Below are 16,100 nucleotides of genomic sequence, written 5' to 3' on the forward strand. Positions count from 1 at the left end.
ATAATAGCATTCAGGAGGCAGAGGCGGGAAGTTCAAGGCCAACCTGGTCTATATGGTGAGTTCCGTACTAGCCAGGAGACCCCTAGAAGAAACAAAAAAAGAGTTGATGTTGAATTTTTTTTTTTTTTTTTTTTTTTTTTTTTTTTTGGTAAACTTACTAGCTGTGTAGTTTTGTTTCGTTTTTTTCTCTTTTTTTTTTTTTTTGGTCGGGCTGAGGACCGAACCCAGGGCCTTGCACTTGCTAGGGAAGCGCTCACCCACTGAGCTAAATTCCCAACCCCGTTTTTTTCTCTTTTATGAAGTGTCTGTTTATACCTTTTTTCCCTCCCCCTTTTCTGTACTAGGATGGAGGTGGGCTTTTTTTCAACCTAGTCAGTACTGTGCTACTAAGCTGTTGAGCTTTATCCCTACTTTGTTTTGTATGTTTTTGCTTGCTCCTTGTTGTTGTTTTACATTTTTTAAAATGTATTTATTTAGCCTTTCCTTACAGGGTCTCACTATGTAGCTCTGGCTAGCCTAGAACTCACATGTGAACCAAGCTTGCCTAGCATGTGTGAGACCCTGGGTTTGAGTCTCAGCACTAAGACATGAAGACAAGCATCACTTTAAAACAAAACCCTCCTTTACCACGGCCTCCACCAGCCTGCCTGCAAACAGGAATAACTCCCTGGAGTTTGTTGATCCATACAGACACATTTATAAGTGTAGACATTCACATATGCATAGATTTGTTTCTCTATTCAGGTTGAGCCCCACACTCCCTAGGCAATTGCTCTACCACTGAGCTATATCCCAAGACATAAAAAAAAGACCAGGTCATTCTATGTAACCAAGGCAGGTCTCAAATCTCAAACTCATTATGTAGCCCAAACTAGCCTCAAATTCTTAATTCTTTGCCTCAGCTTTCCAAACACTATGATTACAGGCATACACCACCATGCCCAATTCTTTCCACATATTTTAAAATGTGTTTTATTTGCTTTTTTTTTTTTTGATACAGGGTTTCTCTGTGTAGCTTTGGAGCCTATCTTGGATCTTGCTCTGTAGACCAGGCTGGCCTCAAACTCACAGAGATCCTCCTGACTCTGCCTCCCGAGTGCTGGGATTAAAGACATGCGCCACCACCCACCGCCCAGCTATTTGCTTGTTTATATTGTATGTGGGGAGTGTGCCATGACACTTGTGTGGGAGTCCAAAGACAGCTCTCCAAAGCCAGATCTGTCCTTACCACGTGTATTCCAGGGACCAAACTCAGTTCTCCGGTTCTAGGGCTTGGCACAAGCTCCCATATTCTCTGAGCCATCTCAGTGACCATAGTTTGATCTCTCTGTCTCTCACACTCTCTCTCACTTTTGAAGATCCTATTTTTAAGCGTAGGAACTATATTGTACTTACTTACCTTTGCATTTTAGCCGTAGTCATAACGACTGTGTACACCGAGCAGGACTGTGGCTCTGGAAGGGTCTGGTGGAAGGTGCACTAGGGCAGTGAGCTGGTCAGAGGACGACAGTCTGAACAGAGCGATGATTCAAGCTGGGGAACGATGTGAAGGCATAGGAAAACCTTGGCTGTGGCACTGAAGGACTTTGGTGTTTTTGTTTTTGTCACGCTAGTGTTCGAACCCAGGACTTTGTGAGCTGGTCAAGTGCTCTGCCACTGAACTCCACTCAGAAACCTAGAGCATTTGATTCCCATCTTGGAGGTGATGGGGAAGGCATTCAAGACTTCTAAGTGGAAGAAGTTGTTTGTTTTTACCGTTTTTGTTGTTGTTGTTGTTTTCCAGAGACAGAGACAGCCTGGTTACCTAATGGCTTTGTGCAGGATGCGAAGGCAGGAGAGGCTGGATGATGAAACCGAAGACTGAAACAATAGGCGCACGTGCTTCCCAAGAAGCGCTGGTTTGTGGGCTGCTTAGGGGTGTGCGAATGCGCTCCCAGCCTGGATTCATTCATTCAGGAACCTTGGGGGCCTCCTCCAGGAAAGGCCCAGGCTGATGGCTGGGAACAGACACCACTCAGCAGGAGGCGAAGGAGCAGAGTGGTACTTGGGTCAAAGGCAGACTCAACCCAGCCCTCTGACTTCCAGCTCCTGCCGGGGGGGCCTTGGCTAACTTACTCAAGCCATCTGTACCCCACGGGTGTTGTGTGGTTGCTACTAACTCTACCCTCACAGGTTGCCGAGAATCCAGTGAGTCCTCCATCCCCAAAAAGACACATAAAATTCAGGGCCTGCTGGGGAGTGCTGGCAGTGCCTTGAGGCAGAAACCCAAGTAAAAACACGAAGAAAAAGACACAAAGAAAGCCTGAGCTGGATTTCTACATCATGGACTAATGTGAGAGAAGAGAGAGGGAACCAGGGAACCGGAAGGGGAAGTGAGGGCAAACTTTTTTTGGTTTTTTGTTTTGTTTTTTTGTTTGTTTTTGTTTTTTTTTTTTTTTTCAAGACAGGGTTTCTCTGTGTAGCTTTGCACCTTTCCTGGATCTTGCTCTGTAGACCAGGCTGGCCTTGAACTCACAGAGATCCACCTGCCTCTGCCTCCCGAGTGCTGGGATTAAAGACATGCGCCACCACCGCCCGGCTGGTTTTTGGTTTTTTGAGACAGGGTTTCTCTGTGTAATGGCCTTGGCTGTCCTAGAACTCTTTGTAGGCTAGGCTGTCCTGGTCACAGAAATCCACCTGCCTCTGCCTCCCAAGTGCTGGGATTAAAGGCGTGCTGCGCCGCCGCCGCCGCCACCCGGCTCACCACACCCAGCTCTATAATTTTTAAGTGCTTCATGTATTGGCACTCTCAGCCCGGGACTGGAAAAACTGTCATTGTCTTCTTCCTCACAAGGTTTCTAATGGTCTCCAGAGCACTCTGGCTAATAGGACAGTACCGGTGGAGCTGTAAGACTCAATTTTTTTCAAGACCATCAACTTCCTCTATCAGAAGATACAGCCTTTCCTTCTTTTGCAGCTTATCTGGAGGAAATAAGAAAGGATGCCAAGGATGATGCTGATCTTCTTGTCTGGGGCAGTGAGCAGATTCAGCAGCAGCATGGGCAACTGGCCCTGAGAGGTCCCTGTCACAAAGCTACCACAGTCCACACAGTTTCTTTCTGAATCCTGCATTCTTTAGTAGGGCTACCAGCCAGAGGCAGCAGGTCATACACAATCAGCTGCAGATGTGGTGTTCGGGCCCAGCGGCCACGTTGCTCATGGCCCAGGCAGCCTCTTTCTGGATAGAAGACTTCAGTGCTTTGGGAACTAGCCCAGTACCTTCAGCATGGAGCACTGATGGCCTTCTGGGTCTGTTGGTCTGTCTGTGACAACATTGTCCATAGTGTGGAGAAAAAGGTCAAAACATTGAGTTCCAAGTTGGTCACGGGCTCTATGAGCCTGTGCAGGACCCCAGTGGCCCCCACGTGATGGATGCACTCATGGAAGCCCTCTGTGAGGTAGGACAGGGCCCAGCAGGAGCTGAGAGGGTGGGCAGTGTCTGTCTCACAGCCTTCTCCCAAGGGTACTGATTCTTGTTTTGACTTAGGTTGGACAAAGCCCATGTGATGATCCTAAGAAATGTGATTGATATGTTTGTCAAAATAAGGTTGAGCAGGCACGGGATGGCATTGTTTGTAACAAGTCTTTCTCTGTACCACCAGCTCCCAAATAACGACACGGAAACTTACTAATTATGAAAGCTCGGCCTTAGTTTAGGCTTATCCCACTAGTTCTTATAACTTAACCCATTTATACTAATCTACGTTTTGTCTCATGGCTTTTTACCTTTCTTTCATTCTGTGTGTCTCTCTCTATGTCTCTCTGCACCTTGATTCTCTCCTTGTACTTCCTCTCTCTGCTCCTGGAAGTCCCGCCTATATCTCCTCCCTAGCTATTGGCCATTCAGCTTTTTATTACACCAACACAACAATACATTTTCACACAGTGTACAAATATCCCACAACAATTGTTGGAAATGACATTGTCTCTGAATTCTGGGCTGTCACCGGCTCTATTACCAAGGGCCCACCTGGCCTGCGCACACATGGTCAGACGTGAAGACAGGAAGTTCAGTCGAGGGCTGGATGGCATCCCTTTTCACAACAGCTCAGGTCTGCTCTGAAGTTCCTGAGGCCACGCTGGTGAAAGCCTAGGCTGACTGGAACTGCAGGTTGGAGAGAGCTGCTACCAGCAGGAACTCTACCAGCTTGGGAATGAGCCATGTCTCAATAATCAATTTTAGAGGAGGGTTCCTTTCCTGAGACAGCATTTTCCTGGCAGCCTGGTGGCCACAGGATTGGATCTGGGCTATTCATACCTTTGGTTATGTCCTCCAGAGTGGGGCTGGCTTGAGAAACCTAGCCACTGGAGAACTGACTGCTATTTCTTCTCTTTAAGACCTGTTCATCTTTCATGGCCTTTCAGAGTTCCAGGCTGGCAGCGATCCTCTATTGTCTCACAGACCCATCTTTGCCTTGGTACATCAGCCTCTCTTTGAGAGTTTCTAAGGTAGGCATGTTGATTGGAGGAAAGAACCCACCTACAGAGAGCTGCCCTGGTTGGTCTGTTTTAAGGCAGGGTCTCATAGAGCCTAGGCTGGCCTTTAGTTCCTGATTCTCCTGCCTCTACCTCCCAAAGGCTGGGATTGCAGGTATGAGACACTAGGCTTGAACTTATTTTTGTTTGCTTTTTGAAAACAGTCTCATGCTGTAGTCTATGCTGGCCTGCAACTTGGGGCAATTCTCCAGCCTCAGCCTCCCAAGTACAAGGAAGAGTCTTCAAGGCTGACAAGGAAGACAGAGTGAAAATCACTAAGGGTCCGTGGCTGCGGATCTGCTCTCTCCTCTGACGGTGCTAAAAGGAGGAGAGGGACCCGAGGGGAAGAGGAAAGCCCTCCATCATTTAGACAGTCACTTCCCAGCCAGGCGGTAGGTAGTGGCACACGCATTTAATCCCAGCACTTGGAGGCAGAGGCAGATGGATCTCAGTTCCTGAACAGCCAGGGCTGTTACATCGAGAAACCCTGTCTCAAAAAACAAAAAGAAAGGAAGAAAGAAAGAAAGAAAGAAAAAAGTCACTTCCCTTGTGAGCCACTGGAGGAGTAGATGTGGGTGCGGGGGCGTGGCATCTAAAGTAACCATAGGACAGTGAGAAGGAATGTCACCAATGGGGGAAGGAAGACGGGCAAGCTGTGACATTTTGAAGAAAAGGGAAGGGAAGAACGGAGTGCGGGACATTATGCAGGGCCGGGGGCTAAGGTGGACAGCAATGTGACAGGCTGGGTACATTCTTCTGATGGTCCTAGGAGCTACGGAAGAGAAAAGCACACCCCAAAGGGGGCCAGATTTATAGACTGTCGTGGCGGCAAGGGCAGGAGGGAGGAAGATGTTTGGGGAATTCCTTTGATTTGCCAGCTGACTGGCTAGGAAGACTAAGGTAGTATCCTGGGGGGTCACTATAGTGTCGGAGTGGGCGAAGTAGGACAGCGAAAGAAGGCGAGGCAATAACCTGAGGCCGTGCGAGAGAATGAGAGCACTTACTGCCCAATGAAAAGGAAAGTAAGACATTAACCAGGGAGGATTCCAAAGTCAAGTGAGGCCTGGTTTTCTTTTTAAAGGTCAAGAAAGTAGTACCAACCCCCACCCCCACCCCCCACCCCCACCCCCCGTACAGGCAGGAATTATAGAGGCTGGCCAGTAAAAAGGGGCCTAGAAAAGTTAGGTTGGGCATGATATGGTAGTGAATAGCTCCTTTGGACCAGGATGTTCCATAAGGCTATGTTATCCTCAGAGGAAGAAACTAGGACACTGAGAATCAATTGTTCATGGGCACACTGCTAATCAATGGCAAAGCCACAGACTGAACCCAGGGTGTGTGACTCCAAAGCCCCAGGACTTGCCTACTGCCCTTGTTCCAGAGCAGCAGCATGGGTGAGAGGGGACCTTCTCCCAGCACGGAGGTGAGCAGAGGACATGTCTGTACTTACGATCTGGCTTTACTCTTACCTCCTTCCCACACCCATATGGACTTGTAAAGGTTGTGTGATTGAAAAAGCCTCACTTCACACACAGAAGATCCAGGCTGATCCTTCTGAAGCCAAATAACGAACAAGACCTGGCCAAGAATGTTTCGGGGACGGACAGCTTGAAAACAACTGTGTGAGCCCATTGACTCCAGCCCTGTGCCCAAGTGGGTACATCATGGGACAATTATTCTCCTCTTAACTCAGGAGAGTGGAAGGGGGAGTTAGTATGTATTGACAAGTTTATTATCACTATGAGGATATTAGAACTTTCTCTTCCTTCCTGCCTTCCTTTCTTTCTTTCTTTTTTTTTTTTCTTTTTTTTTTTTTTTTTTTTTTTGTTTTTTTGATACAGGGTTTCTCTGTGTAGCTTTGCGCCTTTCCTGGAACTCACTTTGGAGACCAGGCTGGCCTCGAACTCACAAAGATCCGCCTGGCTCTGCCTCCCGAGTGCTGGGATTAAAGGCGTGCGCCACCACCGCCCGGCTGCCTTCCTTTCTTATTTTCTTTCTCTCTCAGGGTTTCCTCAAGCCCAGGCTCGCTTAGTTATGCTTTTTTCAGGCCTTCTGTGGTCTACTAGGTGCCTTTGTGCCCTGACCCTGTGTCAACTATCTGTTATGACCTCTGGGGCTTGTTTGGTAGCCAAGGATGACCTTGAAGTCCTGATCCTACTGCCTCTAGCTTCCAAGTACTGGGATACGGGTGTGTGTTCCCACACAAGGCTTTGAGATACATCCCTCACTCACTATTTTCTGTTAACTTCAGAACATCCACCTACAGAACAGACCTCATTTGTTCCACCACACTCTCGTGTGCAGAGAAAACCAAACAACCAGAGGACAAAGAAAACTGCAATGTCATGGTCAGGTCCCAGGCTAGGGCCAGAGAGACAGGAAAACCTGGAACTATGGTGAACTAATTGGGCAAATAGGACCCAAGGTCCAGAACACAGGAGCAGGGCATGGGGGTGGGGGTTGTTGCCATGCCTCCGTTCAAGCCCCAGAGGTCATAACAGATAGTTGAGACAGGGTCAGGGCACAAAGGCATCTAGTAGACCACAAAAGGCCTGAAAAAAGCATAACTAAGCAATAAGGAAGTGACCACCTGACCCGGCTTACAGATTAACCCCTACATCCCCAGCCCACCCACTTCTCAGGAAAATTCCATCCATCACAACACTTGTCACTTGCTGTGTAGATATATGATAGGAGACACACATGTAATTTGAAATTTTCTCCCCTCCTACACTTTTTAGGGGTTGGGGGGATAGAGAGGTGGGTGGAGCAGGGTCAGCTATGTAGCCCTAACTAAATCCCAAACTTGTGGCAATCATCCTGCCTTAACCTCTGGGATTACAGCTGTGAGCTACCACACCTGGCTTAGGCTGCAATTTAAATTTTTTTAGTAGTTGCCAGTGAGATGGCTGGGCAGGTTAAGACACTTGCCACCAAGCCTGAGTTCCACTCCTGAGACACACATGATGGAGAGGGAGAACTGACTCCCGCAAGCTGTCCTTTGACCTCCACACATGCGCTGTGGTGTATAGTGTGTGTGTGTGTGTGTGTGTGTGTGTACAATAAACAAATACATGTAATAAAAGTTTTAATGAAAAACAATCTCCTAGTAGCCCTATTTAAAAGTACAATTAGGTCCAGGTGTGATGGTACACGCCTTTGATCCCAGCACTTGGGAGGCAGAGGCAGGCCAATCTCTGAGTTCGAGGCCAGCCTGATCTACAAAGTGAATTCAGGGCAGCCAGGGCCACACAGAGAAACCCTGTTTTGAAAAAAAAAAAAAAAACAAACAGAATAACAACAACAACAAAGAAGAGTACAATTAGTAGCTCCATTTAAAATTACAGACAGGGCCTGGAAAGATGGGCAAACAGTTAAGAGTACCTACTGCTCCTCCAAAGATTCCAAGTTCAGTTCCCAGCACCCACATCAGGTAGCTCACAACTACTTATTACTCCATTCCAGGTGATCTGATAGCCTTTAACCTCCATGGACACCTACACATATGTGATGGACATAAACTTGAACAGGCACACATACATACATATAAATTTAAAAGAATATGGGGAGGAGTATAGATATAGTGATTGAGTTGAGAAGCCTGGACTCAATTCTTTTTTTTTTTTTTAAAGATTTATTTATTTATTTGTTTATTTTATTTATTTATTTATTTTTAATGCTGAATACCGTTTATTGAAGGAGGGAGGAGGTCTTAAATACAGACTTACAGCACAATGGGAGAACCCTGGAGGGCAGAAGTTGGCTACCAATGTTTTACAATCTTGAATCTAAGCTGTTAATACCCATTATGCAGGATACACAGACAAGGAACTTCCCTTAAGCATTCAGGAGGGTAGAACCTGGCAGGGAATTAGCATAGGGAGGATATCAAGGTCAAGGTCAGCAAGCATGGCAACAAAACGGGGGCCAGGGCCCTACAGGTCCCCCTTTGACTAATAAATGAGCTTCTGACTTAGGTTGCGTGGGACGTAAGCAGGTCACCTTACCCATCATGGAGACGCCTGCCCAGGCCACACAGGCACTCTGTCTTAGGTTGGTGAGAGCCCCCCAGGCATTACCGGTCTTTGAATACTCATTATCATACAGGTTCAATCGTGTGTGAGCTGCAGAGTTAACTGTTGCTAAAGATCTCAAAGTAACACTGGACTTGCAATCTGTGTGTTCGACACAGAAAAGACCAACAGAAGCTGGACTCACTTCTTGAATGTGCACTTTTGCCATGTAATGAATTTCTTCCAAATTATTTTTTAAAAAGCAGATATAAACAAATGAAATTAATTTTATTAATATACTAAAGCTCATATATCAAACAGTGTCTGTAAGGATTCGGTCCTTAATTACGTCATCAGCCTACGAGGGCATCCCAATCTAAAAAGGGGGTGGGCCCTCTGTGCGTCCCTCTCTTTCCTTTCCGCTCCTTCCTTTCATCTGTCTCCCCTTCCTTCTCTCCCTCTCTCTCCCCCCTTCTTCTCTTTCTGCTCTCTTCTTCCGTCTGCCCCCCTCTCTCCCCCTCCCTCTCGCTCTCCCCCCCTCTCCCAATAAAGCTCTAAAAAGGTAACCATGGCTGAGATTCTTCCGATCAGCACTCTCCTCCACCGGTATGGCCGCCGTGGGTGGCAGCCAGCCACAAGCAGCGCGCCGTTTAACCAACAGTGTCATTTCTGCTTATAATCAATGTAATAGATAGTTTTAATCCTCTGTGTGTGTGTGTGTGTGTGTGTGTGTGTGTGTGTGTGTGTGTGTATACTTAGATGTGTATGTATGTGTGTGGTGAGGCCAGAGGTCAACCTCAGGTGTCATTCTCAGACACCATCTCCCTTGTTTTTTGAGACAGGGATTCTCTGGCCTGGATCCATCTGTCTCTGCCTCTCCAGTGCTGGGATTACAATTCTGTACAACCATGTTTGGGTTTTTGACATGGGCTCTGGGGGTTGAACTTAGGTCCTCATGTTGGAGTGCAAGCACTTTATCAATCAAATCCCCATCCTTTTTTTCTTTCTCATTTTTTTTTTTTTTTGTCTTCAGATAGGGCCCCACATAACCCAGGCCATGTGTAGTAGAGAAAGACCTTGTGTGGTTGTGGTGCATCCCAACACTCAGGAGGCAGAGACAGGTGGATCTCTGTGAGTTCAAGGCTCGCCTGGTCTACAGAGCTAGTTCCAGGACAGCCAGGGCTGCACAAAGAAACCCTGTCTCAAAAAAAAATCAAGAAGAAAAAAAAAAAGAATGATCTTGAACCTCTGTTCCACCTTTCTCTTCTCCTAAGTACTGGAGTTACAGACGCAAGCTACCACACCCAGTTTACACAGTTTACCACCAACTGAGTTACATCCTCAGCCCCTAAAAAAAGAATCTATTTTTTGTTTTTCAAGACAAGGTTTCTCTGTGTATCCCTGAATGTCCTGGAACTCACTGCCTCTGCTTCTGCTTCTGCTTCTCAAGTGCTGGGATTAAAGGCAAGTGCTGCCACCACTACCACCTGGCATCCTTACAAGTTTTTCTTTGGAAATGTCTGAATCTCTGATATAGTGTTATTCTCTTTTCAGGTTAGGTAAATGAATGGAAGCCTCCATTCATTTCCTTATTGGTTGGTTGGTTGGTGGGTTAGTTGACCAAATTTCACATGGTTCAGGTTGGCCTTGAACTCAATATATAGTCGAGGATGACCTTGAACTTCTGATCCTCTGTTTTCACCTCTCAAGGGCTTGCGATTACAAGCTTGTGCTACCATACCTGGTTTATGTGATGCTGGGTATGGCACTCCTGATCTCCTTCATGTTAGGCAAGTATTCTGAGTTACATCCCCAGACCAGGACCTTATTTCGGACTCAGATAAATGAACAAATGAGATTAAAGTTCCATGCCATAAGGGACACATAATAACACAGGGACATAAGTATGGCGTTGCTCACCCAGAATGCCAGCACTTAGGAGGGTGGAAGCATAAGGACCAGGAATCCAAAGCCAGGCTCCAATTCACAGTGTCTTCAAGAGCAGCCTGGGTTATATGAGGTACTGTCTGAAAACATACAATCAAAACAAAAACCACACATAGAGCCAGGAGTGGTGGTATATACCTGGAACCTAAGTACCAGGAGTCTGAGGCAGGAGGATTGCAAGGCCAAGGCCAGCACGGGCTATATAGTAAGATCCAGTCTCAAGAAAAACTGATTCATAAAATAAAACCACACTACAATATTGACACAGAACTAGTTGAAAGGTGATTAACTCTGCTCGGAGAGGACCTGGCAGGCTTTAAAAGGATATGACTCTTGAATCAGATCCAGAGAATACGCAGGAGTTTGTCATCCTTCTAAGCTGGATTCCATTCTGGTAACTATCACTTATGGAGCGCCAAGCATATTCTAGTGGATCTCACTCATTAGCACACTTAATCTTCACTTAGAAAAAAAATGAAACTCCTGGGGTGGAGTGTAGCAAAACAGTAGAGTACTTGTTTAGTAGGCACAAGGCTCTGAGTTCAAGTTCCAGTATGCCCTCCCTCCACAAAGCTGGCGAGAACCCTAGAAACCACAACCTCTGCTTATAGATGAGGAAACGGAGGCACGGGGCACACCTTGTCCAGAGTCAGACATTTGTAAGGTTGGAGCAGCTTGGTCCCAGAGCTGGATTCATTAACCCCATGCCATATCCTGGGACTGGCGGTGGTTGGATATGTCTGGATTAGAGGGTAAAGTATCTCCAAGGAATATCAGAGGTCAAACCAATGAACAAAGCAGGGCCAAAGAGAGTTTTAGCTTCAGTACTTTGAAGGCAGGTGCATGGTATGTGTGTGTGTGTGTGTGTGTGTGTATGTGTGTGTGTGTGTATATGAGTGTGTGAGATTGCTAATGACCATATCCTTGAATGTGGTTACATTAAAAGATTCATAATCAGACTTACCAGCCACAATTCCAGTGATGACTCAAAAAAAAAAAAAAAAAAACACAACTAATTCCCATAAGATCACTAAAGCTATCTAGAGGACCATCAGAAGCCAGCTCTCTGCTGCTAAATCCAAGGGCTCAGAAGGAGGGTGGGAGTTGTAGAAAGAAAAGAGGGTGGGGAAGAAAGGCAGCTCATCAGAGAAAGAGGCCCAAGCCCCAGCTAAACGGAGCAGAAAGGCTGGTGTTCCTTACTCTTGGCCTCTACTCTACCCACGGGGCTTCCTCATTCACAATGAGGCTCTCTCTCTAAGAACTCACATTCCTTTCTTCCACAAGCAGTATAGCCAAGCAGGAAACTGGTACATCCCTGACCCTTCCATTACCACATATGTGCACATGCCAATCCAGAGGCATTCACTTCCTTCTCCCAGCTGCCTGTGCAGCTGTCTAGGATTTTTTAAAGAAAGCTCTTCAAACATCTTCCAGGGAGATTTGAGTGACTCCAGTAATCCCTCTGCAAATAGAGAGTGCCTTTGATTTGAGGGAATGAACTATCTTGCGGACACCCCATGCTGTATAAGTTTGCTTTTATATCATCTCTGGTTTCACAGCCCCGGACACAGTAAGCAGAAAGTCCTGTCTCTGGAGGCCCCTGGCTTAGCCTTGAGGAGGTTAGCGCTCCTCAGAAAATCCAGGAGATCCTCTTAGGAGACAGTTCTGGAGCACAGTCATTTCTGGTCTGGTCTATGTATTAGTGTGGTGTGACATGCCGTGGCTGCTTCCTTTCCTGAACTGTAGAGAGATCTAGTCTTACTTCCTTCATTGAGAAGGTCAAGGAGGCACTGTGTGATTACAGTTATGTGTATATGTATGTTTGCATTTTTTAACAATTTATTTTGTTTCTATGGATGTGTGTGTGTGTGTGTGTGTGTGTGTGTGAGAGAGAGAGAGAGAGAGAGAGAGAGAGAGAGAGAGAGAGAGAGAGAGAAGGAGGGAGAGAGCATATGTGTGTGTGTGTGTGTGTGTGTGTGTGTGTGTGCGCGCGCGCGCACATGTAGATACCCAAGGAAGCCAGGAGAGAGGGTTGGATTCATTTGGAGCTGGAGTTACAGGCCTTTGAGTTGTCTGATGTGGGTGCTGGGATCTGAACTCCAGTCCTCATGATGGAGCAGCAAGTGTACTTAACTGCTGAGTCATCTTTCCAGCCCCACATTTGTTTATTACTTATTGTTTATTATGTATTTATTCCTGGGGTGGAATCTGGGGCCTCAAGCATGTGTTCTATCACTGAACTGCTCACACACTCAAGTGTGCTGACCTTGAGATTAGGCCTTCCCAAGTGTTGGAATTACAGAGTAGAGCCACCAAGCCCTATCATGAGTCCTGTCCCCATCCCCACCCCCATTTCCTGTCCCCTCACCCTCAGCCCCACCCCACCCCCCCATTCGCTCTGCAGAACTCAGAGATCTTCCTGCCTCTGCCTCCCTCTGTGCTGGGATTAAAGGTATGCACTACCACCCGGCTCCGTGAGTTCTTTTTTATCCCCACTTTACACACTAGAAAATGGGGATTTAAAAAAAAGAGAGAGAGAAATGGGCTGGGGTCGAGGCAGAATTCAGGAGGAGTTGGATGAAGGCAGTGCGGGTGGATATGACCAAAATACATTGTGTGTATGCATGAAAATTCCAAAAACAAATAATATACTTAAAAAAAAAGGTAACATAACCATTTGACTCAAGGTATTTTGTGGTTCAAAGTCAAGTGAATTAGACTTGACTTTTAGGCAAGTAGTAGGCTACCTACAAAGGAAAATGCCAATGTGCCGTTATGATTGATAGGAACCCAAAATCATATTTATTGGGAAGATTGGCGTCGCAGCCAGTGAGGAAAAGACCATGTTGAATCCCACATTTGGAAAATGTAATTCTTTAGGCTTTGCACCTTTTTTGTTCTTGAGTCACCCAAATCTAAATTCTTTTTATAGGAGACACCGTATCTGTCACAGCACTGTAGGGGGTCTTGGTCACCTCTCCTGCATCTTCCTGAGGCAGGGCAGAGTGAAGGGACAGATGGAAGTGGGAAGGAAGGCAGCCCTGGTTGAAGTCTCTCTCCTGCTGAGAGGCAACAGTTCTGGCACAGCCACAGCAGGTCAAGGTGATTGGCACACAAGCCTGGCAACCCAAGTTTGAACCTGAAACCCACAAAAGGTGGAGAAGTGACTCTTCTTCTGTGGCATGAATTCTAAATGGTCTTATAATAAAAACCTGGAGCCAGATATCAGGGTGGAAGCTCAAAGATCAGAGAAGCAGAGCAAGCCACAGCCACCACCTCCTACTTCATCAACTCCTCAGCCTGAAAGAGCCCGAGTTCCTGTCTCCTCCCTCCTTATATTCCTTTCTCTGTCCAGCATATCACTTCCTGTCTCAACCTTCCTAGTGCTGGGATTAAAGGTGTGTGCCACGACTGCCTGCCTCTGTTTCTCTTTTAGACTGGATTAATCTCCTGTAAGCCCAGTGTGGCCTTGAACTCACAGAAATCCAGATGGATCTCTGCTTCTGCCTTCCCAGTGTTAGGATTAAAGGTGTGTGACACCCCTGCCTGGCCTCTATGTTTAATCTAGTGGCTTGTTCTGTCCTCTGATCTTCAGGCAATTTTTTAAAAAAATATTTTTATTTTATAGTTAACTTATTTTCACATATCAGCCACGGATTCCCCTGTCCTCCTTCCTCCCACCCCACTTCAGGCAATTTTTATTTGTTCAAAATATCACTACAGTCTTCTGATTCCACATGATCAGCATGGCATGTGCCTCTCCACACATCATACAAAGGCACACATGCACAATGTTTAAAGACTTAAAAAACTATTTCAGCACAGTTAAAAGAATTTGCTGTGAAGATTGCCTATATAGAGACAACATTCCTTTTATATAGAAATATTTCAAATAATGTTAAAATAGTAATGAACCATGCTTAAGGCCTGAGCACATATGAGCTTCAAGTGTGGGCCTTATTCCTTAACTGTAAATCTGTAATTTTCTGGGAATGTCCTAAACAGGACTGTAAACTTTGTACGTAATAAAAATGTCTCTTAACACCTTTGTGACCTATGGCTTTACCTTATAGATATAATCCTGTCTAATACACCTCAGGAAAGAGAAAGAAAAAGTGTGTGTGTGTGTGTGTGTGTGTGTGTGTGTGTGTGTGTGTGTGTGTTAGAAACCCTTTGAACAATGTAACTTCAGAAGCCACCAAACCCATATGTATGCTTACTGACTGTTAAGACACCTCAGTGAGCTGGGTGGTGGCACTGAGGGTGGGGAGGGATAATTCTGGGAAGTGGAAGGGGACAGCTTTGGCAGGTGAAAGAACTGGTTTTAGCCTGAAGAGGGATGGCTGTTTGTATGACAGAGACCAATAAAAGAGGCAGAGATGGGTTTGGAAGCAAATAGATTGCATAAGGCAGGGAATTGAAAGAGACTCCAATTAGTATTTTTTTTTTTTTTTTTTTTTTTTGCAACTTGGGCCTGGTGGTACAGGTCTGTGATCCCAGCCACTCTGGAAGCTGAGGCAGGAGGACCAAAGATTGAAGGTCAGCCTAGGCTACAGAGGGAATTTAAGACAAGCCTGGGCAACTTAGTGAGACCCTGTTCAAAATTTAAAAAAATTAAAAGTGAGCTGAGTGGTAGTGTTTGCCCATCCTTGGTAAAGCCCTAGGTTCCACTCCCAGGACCATAAAAAGGGAAAAAAACCAAAACTCTTTATTTACCCATACAGGTGGACTGCCGATATAATGACTGAAAAATGTGCACACAAATTCTCTGATACAATTCCCTTCAAAAGCTAGAAATTAATTCTTCCCTTTTTTGCATCTGTATTGAACTAGCTTTTAGTGGAGAGAATGTGGAAGAAATGAGACTGTTACTGTGAGTGTCAGAGCTTACTACCGGGCCAACATTACCTGATGTGGCTGGTGAGAAATGAATCTTGACCAGGAACAGGTTGAGGGGGTCACAGCAAGACAGAAGCTGTGACAAGTTTATTGCAAGCAATCAGACTTTTAAATACCCTTATCAGAAACAGAATATAATAGTAATTTCCAGGATCAGTACAATGGCAATTGCCAGGATATGATGACGTGTGCAAGCTATACAGGATATACAAGATTAATGTCTGCGACCAATTGTCCTGTCAAACTTCTATATGTTTCATTGACTTCCAAGGAACACGGAGAAACACAGAGCAGCCTAAATACGTCACTGAATAAGGGAGTGACTCCAGTTTCTAAGGAACTGAAAGGCACACGGTACCCCAGGAGCTACAGACTCTACATGGAAAAGACGTAGCTAGACCAGGCCAACTCCGTGAGTCTCTGCATGTTACTTCCATGATTTGGATCTTATTTTGTCTTGTTAATTATTTTGTTTCAGATGGGGGTCACAGGTTGGCCTTGAACTCTTGTCCTCAAGCAGTCCTCCTACCTTAGCCTCTCCAGTAGCTGGGACTTCAGGCATATGTCCCCACTCCCAGGACATCGTTAGGTTTTCCAGGCTGTGAGTTTTGTCTCCATAGTCAGCTATCCTGGTTTATCTAGGACCGATGAGTCTCCTGAGATGTGGGACATGGAATGCAAACACTAGGAGCATTCTGGACAGATCAGGAAGCCCCAGTAGCGGCC

The 16,100-nt window shown here is 46.0% G+C and overlaps 1 pseudogene; it reads right to left on the minus strand.

Moving 5' to 3' along the window:
- Positions 1-2,893: 2,893 nt before the first annotated feature.
- On the minus strand, positions 2,894-4,496 carry LOC131916181 (importin subunit alpha-8-like; annotated as a pseudogene).
- Positions 4,497-16,100: the final 11,604 nt, after the last annotated feature.

The sequence above is a fragment of the Peromyscus eremicus genome, chromosome 1 (genome assembly GCF_949786415.1).
Source record: "Peromyscus eremicus chromosome 1, PerEre_H2_v1, whole genome shotgun sequence".
NCBI classification, from domain to species: Eukaryota; Metazoa; Chordata; class Mammalia; order Rodentia; family Cricetidae; genus Peromyscus; species Peromyscus eremicus.